Here is a 9,782-nt window from a genome sequence, read left to right as displayed (position 1 = left end):
TCTTCAAACGCCCAAACACTGGGGTAATACTTCTTCAGGAACCTGTCGTTGATGGGGTTGCGGTGGAGGTCGCCGTCCAAATCTTTGAGGTGAAAAGCCCCGCGTTCCAGAATTCGATGAATAACAAAAGGTCATTCCTAACAAGGAGTCCATTTACCGCGGCTAGTCAATTTTTCGCCAAATGGAAAGACTGCTTTCTAAACCAATTCACCCTCCTTGTAACTGCGACCATGCGTCCTTTTATCATAGGCGCGGGCGATCTGCTGCTTTTCCATTACCAAGGTGTCCAAAGCCTCTAAGCGCTTCTCGCTAAGGTCTTCATGCTCTTGCCACATAGCCTGGACATAATCTTCACCAATCAGATGTTGTTGATCTTGGACGCGTAGATATTGAATATTGATCTCTAAAGGGAGAACCGCATCGTGGCCGAATATTAATGCATAAGGGGTGGTAGCAGTAGGGTTCCGCTTAGAAGTATAATAAGCCTGTAACGTCTCGTACAATGTGTCTTGCCACTGGCGAGGGTTCTCTACAAGCAGCTTTTTCAATAGAGTGATGATGATCATATTACTGGCCTCCGCTTGACCATTGGATTTAGCGTAATAAGGCGTGCTATGGATAAATTGGATGCCATAATCATTTATTAGCCTCTCGACATCACCACCCATGAACGCAGCCCCCCTGTCAGACACCAAAACCTCTGGAATGCCAAACCTGCAAATAATATTGCGAAAGATGAATTGGCGAATGGTGGCACCGGAAGCCTCCTTCAAAGGCTCAGCTTCCACCCACTTAGTGAAGAAATCGGTAGCGACGATGATGAACTTGTGCTGGAGTGAAGAATGTGGGTGAATCATGCCGATCAAGTCTAAAGCCCAACCTCGCGCAAGCCAAGTTTTAATGATAGGTTTCATAGGAATATTAGGAATGTGCTGGACTGGTCCATGTGCCTAGCAATCTTGGCAACCTTTCGCGAATGCGATATAGTCCTTCAAAATACTGGGCCAATAATAGCCATGTCTCCTGATAAGTCAACGCATCTTTGGACCCACTTGACGGGCGCCACACACGCCTTCATGTACTTCTCGCATTAATCGTTTCGTTTCACGGCCATAGACACACCTGAAATCGATGCCATCTTCACCGCATCGACGCAGCTCGTCGCCTCTGAGGAAGTAATTTAAAGCAAGGAAACGAATCTTCCTGTCTGCAATGGGGTCTGGCTGCTTGAGGTAATCTATCAAAGGGATGTGCCAATCTACGTCAATAGGCTCCAGGACCGCGACTACCAGCTCGTCAGGCGGGTCAGGTCGCACAAGCCACGAAGGCAGCGTGGGTCGCTCAACCTTCAAAATGCGCTCGCGGACCATATTTTAATGTAATTCCGGTAGCCAGTTGGGTGAGTTCATTGGCCTCGAAGTTACACTTGCGAGGGATGTACTCCAAACCCACGTCATCAAATTGGTCCAGGAGCTCAACGGCGCCATTCAAATATGGTACGAGCAAGCAACTGACACGCCTGAACTTCTCTTGAAGATGATTGATCACGAGCAAAGAGTCACCACGAACCTGGATGTCTCTCACTCCTAGTTCCAATAATACCTCCAGGCCAATAATAAGGGCCTCATATTCTGCTTGGTTATTGGTGCACTTAAACTCCAAATGAAAAGAATATGAAAAACGATCGCCTGCTAGGTTTTCCAGAACCACTTCTGCCCCTGCTAGGGTTTCTGTTCGTGAGCCATCAAAAAACAATATCCAGGGTTAAAAGGAGACTGTGGCTTGATACCATACAACATATTCTGGAATGCGCGCCAAATCCGGTCGAGTGGTGGTGGTCGCTATCTCTAACTCTTTCATTGCGGGGACATCCATCATAGGGTGATGTGCTAGGAAGTCTACGATGGCCTGTCCCTTGACGGCTTTTTGTGGAACGTACTGTAGAGAGAATTCAGATAAGGCAAGCACCCACTTGCCAATGCAACCTCTTAGAATACATCGCGACAGCATATACTTAACTAGGTCGGTTTGAGCAATGATGCAAGTTGTAAAGGATAACATGTAGTGCCGTAACTTGCATGTTGAGAAATATAGTGTAAGACACAGCTTCTCCATTGGAGTATACCTCGTCTCGCAATCTGTAAGTGTCCTACTGAGGTAAAAGATGGCATGTTCGATGCCTTCCTCGTCATCGTGAGCAAGTAGGCTTCCAATGGAAGCCTCAGCTGCTGAAATATACATCTTCAATGGAAATCCAGCTCTAGGTGGAACAAGTACTGGCGGGCTCGCTAAATAGGCCTTAATTTTGTCAAAAGCCTCTTGATGTTTAGACTCCCATACAAACTCGTTCTGTCCCTGCAACTTCAGCAGTGGGGAAAAATGGCTGGATTTTACCTGCAGAATTAGAGATGAAATGTCTCAAAAAATTGATCTTACCCAGCAATCGCTGTAATTCCTTCTTTGTTCACGAGGGAGACGCGTTGATGACTACGCTGGCCTTGTCCTCAGGGACCTCAATTCCTCTCTAGTGGACTATAAATCCTAGAAAGTCACCTGCCTGAACTCTGAAAACTCACTTGGCGGGGTTCATCTTGAGCTTATGTTGTCGCATTCTCTCGAAGACCTTTCTAAGATCTACGATGTGGTCTCCTTTCTTCTTAGACTTCACGACCACGTCATCAATATAAACCTCCAAAATCTTCCCCAATATGTCATGGAAGATCATGTTCATGGCTCTCTGATATGTTGCCCTCGCATTCTTCAATCCAAAAGGCATGACCACATATTCAAAAACACCCGCAAACCCTGGGCAACGGAATGTGATCTTGTGTCTGTCTTCCTTCCGCGACCGGAATCTGGTGATACCCTGTCGTTCCGTCCATGAAGGATAATAGTTCATGTCCCACTACTGCGTCTACCAACATATCCACGACGGGCATGGGGTAGACGTCTTTTGGCGTAGCAACATTAAGGTCCCTGTAGTCCATGCAGACCCTCATCTTGCCATTCTTCTTGCGGACTGGCACTATGTTGGATAGCCACTAATTGTATTTGGCTACCCTGATGACGCCTGACTTGTGCATCTTTTCCACTTCCTCTTTGATCAGGACTTGGGTCTCAGAGTTCATTCTTCGCGGCTCTTGCTTCACAAGCCTCTTGTCAGGGAGTGTGGGTAGCTGATGGCATACCAAATCCGGTGACAGGCCTGGCATGTCTTCGTATTTCTCCATGAAGAAGTCTTTGAATTCCAGTAATAGATCAATGAGCCTCTGTTCTTCGCTAGGCTCTAAATAGGCGCTAATAGCCACTTTCATAGGCTCATCTACTGTTCCAAGATTGACCATCTCGGTAGGGTCCCTGACCTTAGGAGGAGTATCATCCAACGCTACAGGAGCCAGACGAATCTCATCATCGTCTTCATGTTCTTGGTCAGAGAACTCCTCATTGACAATTTCCAAGGTCGCGATCCGATCATAGGCCTCTTTTTCCACCAGGTACGAGGATAGTCTTTCATACAGTAAGTGGAAGGCCTCTATGCCTTCCTCTGGAAGGTCGTAATCCATTAATCATTTAAGGGTTTGGGCACAGTATGGTCAGGCCTTCCTTTGCGAGCGTGAGCCCCCACTGTGCCAATTCAGAGGTCGTCCCCCTATGGGGCGGCCTTTGTCATCGATGCCACTGACCTGCAATGGAGTAATAGGCTCCAAGTAGTACCTAGCATCTACATAATTTGCGGAAACTAGGAATGGACGAGAATCCGCTTTAATCACCTCAGCTTTATTTGTTACCCTGTTCCACATAATCAGTTCCTGATGGAGAGTTGACGGAACACAGTAACTCCGGTGGATCCAGTCCCTGCCTAGAATGGCTTTGTAAGCCGTGTAGCAGTCTGTTACTGTGGGCCCCGGAAAATCTATCGAGCTTAAATTGAGATCGTTCAACAAGTTATTTATTACGATCTCGATAAATGTCAAGATGCTCGAGAAAATTTTCAGAAATTTTCATAAAGTGAAAACCTCAATTTGAGGGTTGGATGATAAAGTACACGACACAACGAGTTCGTGGAAGTTTTCGGGGAATTTTTCGGATACCCGAGCTATTTATGGCGATTTTCCGAAGTTGTGGGATTATAGAAAATGAATTAAAGAAAATGGAAATTTCTGCGGTGCAATCCTAGCCGTCCAAAACTTCCACCGCTTCATCAGGGCCGTCAAGCTTATGATTAGTAACTGTCGTAGGGGTGAGCTTTCGTCCTCGCTGCTCAACAGGAACTCTATCTCGACCAGATTTGAAAATCGATAAATAAATTATCGAGGCCTCAGTATGAAAACATGCTTAAACCAAGTGTTTAAAAGAAAAGACAAACTTTAATGTTTTTCAACTTGAAAATTTATGCATGATGCTTAAACAACTACGGCGCCAAATCCAACTTTTACCTGATGGCCGGTCCCATAGACCCACTACACGACCTTACCTCAATTTAATTTATCACCAGGTAAGCGTAGCGAGAGCGTCCGCTACCTAGCTACACACACGGATCGGGTCGTCATTACGATCGCTCACCGTCCGACCGGTGTAACTAACCCTCCGGAGGTTTTGGGGATCGAACCCAAGGAAGTCAGAGCCACCCTTCACTCTCAAGCCATCACATTTCTCACATGGTTTGGTTAGTATGCATTGCATTTGAACATAACCAAACCATACCAACTAACATGCATCATTTAATAACAATATAAGAAAATCACTAACCGAGGAGAGTCCTGAATCCCTACCTGGATTCCGGTGCTTGCTTTCACGTACTCCGAGAGTTGCGAACCTTCCGTTCCTCGAATAACTGGAGTCCTAGATTCTGACATTTCGATAGTTAATATCTTTTGAACAACTATATGAAATCACGACGATTAACAAATCGTCCAACCAATTTTTCCTGGTTTGACCAGGATTGACCACATCAAGCAAACTTTGACCAAATTTCGACCACATCCACGAATAGTCCCGAATCATCAACACTTTACTTGGAATTGGACTATCGGCCAATTTCCTTGTCTTTAGCAATTATTTCAAAGTTCCTTAAATATCACACCACATGGTAATCCCCACAAATTTACCCACTTAGTTTACTTTCACTTCAAACTAAGTTAATTAACATCTCCGTACCAACCTTGGCATCTAGTTAAATATGGAATGCCACCAAAACTTACTCTACCCTTTACCAGCTTCTACTAATTAATTGTTCTAAACAATTATACCCATTCAATTAGTTACTTTATGCACAATGCCACAAGTACTTGTCTTAAACCAATTCTCTATTATCTTTACACACACCCCGTGCATAAAACTCTGGATTTTCCAAGCCAACTCAAAACAATTTTATATCCACTATATGTCCAATTTCCAATGAATACCAGGCTATGCACCAGTAAATGCTTCCACCAAAATACTCATGCTTTGATAATCTCACCACACCAGACAAAAGAGTTTGAATCTATGCTCAGAGTGCCAACATAACAATCAATTTCATTCAACAACCCATTCAACATAGCTCGAACTAATTTCTCAATCCAAGTACAAAACAAGAAACAATTTCTTCCAGAACCTCGAATTTTACCTTCAGCAGTGCGACTTGCAGGTGAGAACCCAAGCTTCTATTTCAACTCTTTCCTGGAAGCCGGCTATAAACAATTAAACATACTGCCAAATCGAATTCCACTCATTCACAGCTTCTGAAATACGCATCCATACATGCAGGTAAGACGAAATCCAAGGCCAGAGGTGCCGGAGGAGTCACCGGCGTCGGTGACAGCGTCGAGACCGAGAGCAACCCAGAACTCAAATCATCAAAACCTAATCCAATTCGAAAACTAATTAAACTATGACGTAGAGGATGACGAAAGGAGTAAGTTCCATACCACATGCAGCCCAATCGGTCACCGGAAGTTGCAGAAACTCGCCGGAAAACATGAGGCTTCATGGTGTCGATTCTCGCGCCAGAGCTTCCGGTTGAAAGACCTGACCCCAGAGAGACGTCGGCGACGAGGAGAGGAAGCAATTTGTGGTGGTGCGTCGTCGTGAGGTGGCCTGGTCGCGGGTCATCAGGCACCGAGAAAGATCGAGAGCGCTGGGTACCTCCAGGTTGATCTCGAACGTTCGATCAGCCTCTCCTCTATTTATAACCTCCCTCTAATTAATTTAGACGGCCCTGATGAAGCGGTGGAAGTTTTGGACGGCTAGGATTGCACCGCAGAAATTTCCATTTTCTTTAATTCATTTTCTATAATCCCACAACTTCGGAAAATCGCCATAAATAGCTCGGGTATCCGAAAAATTCCCCGAAAACTTCCACGAACTCGTTGTGTAGTGTACTTTATCATCCAACCCTCAAATTGAGGTTTTCACTTTATGAAAATTTCTGAAAATTTTCTCGAGCATCTTGACATTTATCGAGATCGTAATAAATAACTTGTTGAACGATCTCAATTTAAGCTCGATAGATTTTCCGGGGCCCACAGTTCCACCCTCCTTAAATAAATTTCGTCCTCGAAATTTCCTGATTGGTCAAATGGTCAACAATACTTTACTTTTCATGTCGGACTCCAGTACCCATAGAGGGAGGTTATAAATAGAGGAGAGGCTGATCGAACGTTCGAGATCAACCTGGAGGTACCCAGCGCTCTCGATCTTTCTCGGTGCCTGATGACCCGCGACCAGGCCACCTCACGACGGCGCACCACCACAAATTGCTTCCTCTCCTCGTCGCCGACGTCTCTCTGGGGTCAGGTCTTTCAACCGGAAGCTCTGGCGCGAGAATCGACACCATGAAGCCTCATGTTTTCCGGCGAGTTTCTGCAACTTCCGGTGACCGATTGGGCTGCATGTGGTATGGAACTTACTCCTTTCGTCATCCTCTACGTCATAGTTTAATTAGTTTTCGAATTGGATTAGGTTTTGATGATTTGAGTTCTGGGTTGCTCTCGGTCTCGACGCTGTTACCGACGCCGGTGACTCCTCCGGCACCTCTGGCCTTGGATTTCGTCTTACCTGCATGTATGGATGCGTATTTCAGAAGCTGTGAATGAGTGGAATTCGATTTGGCAGTATGTTTAATTGTTTATAGCCGGCTTCCAGGAAAGAGTTGAAATAGAAGCTTGGGTTCTCACCTGCAAGTCGCACTGCTGAAGGTAAAATTCGAGGTTCTGGAAGAAATTGTTTCTTGTTTTGTACTTGGATTGAGAAATTAGTTCGAGCTATGTTGAATGGGTTGTTGAATGAAATTGATTGTTATGTTGGCACTCTGAGCATAGATTCAAACTCTTTTGTCTGGTGTGGTGAGATTATCAAAGCATGAGTATTTTGGTGGAAGCATTTACTGGTGCATAGCCTGGTATTCATTGGAAATTGGACATATAGTGGATATAAAATTGTTTTGAGTTGGCTTGGAAAATCCAGAGTTTTATGCACGGGGTGTGTGTAAAGATAATAGAGAATTGGTTTAAGACAAGTACTTGTGGCATTGTGCATAAAGTAACTAATTGAATGGGTATAATTGTTTAGAACAATTAATTAGTAGAAGCTGGTAAAGGGTAGAGTAAGTTTTGGTGGCATTCCATATTTAACTAGATGCCAAGGTTGGTACGGAGATGTTAATTAACTTAGTTTGAAGTGAAAGTAAACTAAGTGGGTAAATTTGTGGGGATTACCATGTGGTGTGATATTTAAGGAACTTTGAAATAATTGCTAAAGACAAGGAAATTGGCCGATAGTCCAATTCCAAGTAAAGTGTTGATGATTCGGGACTATTCGTGGATGTGGTCGAAATTTGGTCAAAGTTTGCTTGATGTGGTCAATCCTGGTCAAACCAGGAAAAATTGGTTGGACGATTTGTTAATCGTCGTGATTTCATATAGTTGTTCAAAAGATATTAACTATCGAAATGTCGGAATCTAGGACTCCAGTTATTCGAGGAACGGAAGGTTCGCAACTCTCGGAGTACGTGAAAGCAAGCACCGGAATCCAGGTAGGGATTCAGGACTCTCCTCGGTTAGTGATTTTCTTATATTGTTATTAAATGATGCATGTTAGTTGGTATGGTTTGGTTATGTTCAAATGCAATGCATACTAACCAAACCATGTGAGAAATGTGATGGCTTGAGAGTGAAGGGTGGCTCTGACTTCCTTGGGTTCGATCCCCAAAACCTCCGGAGGGTTAGTTACACCGGTCGGACGGTGAGCGATCGTAATGACGACCCGATCCGTGTGTGTAGCTAGGTAGCGGACGCTCTCGCTACGCTTACCTGGTGATAAATTAAATTGAGGTAAGGTCGTGTAGTGGGTCTATGGGACCGGCCATCAGGTAAAAGTTGGATTTGGCGCCGTAGTTGTTTAAGCATCATGCATAAATTTTCAAGTTGAAAAACATTAAAGTTTGTCTTTTCTTTTAAACACTTGGTTTAAGCATGTTTTCATATTGAGGCCTCGATAATTTATTTATCGATTTTCAAATCTGGTCGAGATAGAGTTCCTGTTGAGCAGCGAGGACGAAAGCTCACCCCTACAACAGTGTGGATGCAGGTACTGTGCACTGGTGATGGGACTATAGCGGAAGGAGCTGGGTGTGCGGAAACAAGTTCGGTAAATCGTCGTTTGAACCTTATTCTAAATTCTATTTCTCGAACTTCGTATTCCGAGACTTGTTAGAAGTTAGCCTTGTGTCAATGTTGGTTGAGTTCTCATTTCCTTGGAGTTCGTACCTCTTGTGTGAGAACTCATTTCAAGTTCTAGACGAATGAAATAAATTTTAGCAACTCAATTATTTTCACCTCAAAAATATTTGTAGCTTCCGCTGTGTTTCTACGAAAAGTTTTCAAACAAAATGCCTAGCAGTTCTCTAGAATGTAAATCGAGCGTTCGGTTTATGTTTTAGAGGCTCGCGGCACTGTGACGTGCTTAAGCTGGTGAGGTGCAGCTTGGGGCGTTACAGTTACGAACAAAGTATAAACGCCCTCTGCAGGGCCCACCTTGATACACAGGAACAATAAGCCCAATGTTTTCGTTACAGTCCCCGCGAAGTTCTTGAGCGTGAGAGACGTAGACTGGATCTCCTCTTTCTTGATCCCCAGTAAATGCATGGTTCTTATTGTGATGACATTGACTGCGGCCCCAGTATCAACCATGATTTTGCTAATCTTGGTCCCAGCAATCTCCGCCGTGATGTACAGAGGCCTCATGTGTTGGACCATGCCTTGTAAAGCTCATGAAGAACTCCTTGTTATTGGCCTCCTCTATTTACAGAAACACAACCTCCTCGGAAGGTGTCGTTGCCGCTGAAGTAATCTGTAGAGGTTGTTCACTATTCTCCTCAGTTTCAATACATTCTTGCTCGGCGACTGGCAGTGCGTACTTCGCCAGAAGCAAGTAAACCATGTTGCAAGATGTATCAACTGTATCTGTCTCGTCCATGTCCTCTTCAAGGTTGAGCTTGGGCTCATCAAGCGGGATGTCGATGTTGAACTGCTTAACCAATCGGTCTACCAATGACTCTTCCGTAAGGCCATTTAACTCACACTGCTTGTGTTCCTGAACCGCCTCCCCTGCTGTACTCTGTTTTGGGGGTGTGACCACTATACTTTGGACTTTTTTATGTCTCCACTGTAAAGCTTCTGCGGTGTTGTCCTTGCCCCCCAGTCTCTCAAAGACCGAGGATTTGATATCTGGTTCCTCGCGAAACAACCTGCACCTGACATGTGGCCGCTTAGTTGGTGAGCTTGCCTTCCTAGCTGGCGGAG

At 44.7% G+C, this 9,782-nt stretch overlaps 2 long non-coding RNA genes across 2 annotated transcripts; one reads left to right on the top strand and one right to left on the bottom strand.

Annotated features, from left to right (window-relative positions):
- Positions 1-5,345: 5,345 nt before the first annotated feature.
- On the bottom strand, positions 5,346-6,070 carry LOC112167820. The gene is made up of 2 exons (XR_002923955.2): positions 5,910-6,070; positions 5,346-5,723 (listed from the first exon to the last, which is right to left on the bottom strand). It is a non-coding gene; the product is annotated as an uncharacterized LOC112167820 (long non-coding RNA).
- A 571-nt stretch (positions 6,071-6,641) lies between these two features.
- LOC112167785 lies at positions 6,642-7,441 on the top strand. The gene is made up of 2 exons (XR_002923935.2): positions 6,642-6,877; positions 7,064-7,441. It is a non-coding gene; the product is annotated as an uncharacterized LOC112167785 (long non-coding RNA).
- Positions 7,442-9,782: the final 2,341 nt, after the last annotated feature.

The sequence above is a fragment of the Rosa chinensis genome, chromosome 5, assembly GCF_002994745.2.
Source record: "Rosa chinensis cultivar Old Blush chromosome 5, RchiOBHm-V2, whole genome shotgun sequence".
NCBI classification, from domain to species: Eukaryota; Viridiplantae; Streptophyta; class Magnoliopsida; order Rosales; family Rosaceae; genus Rosa; species Rosa chinensis.
Note: the sequence above shows the minus strand (reverse complement) of the source record. Positions and strands in the feature narration are given on the sequence as shown.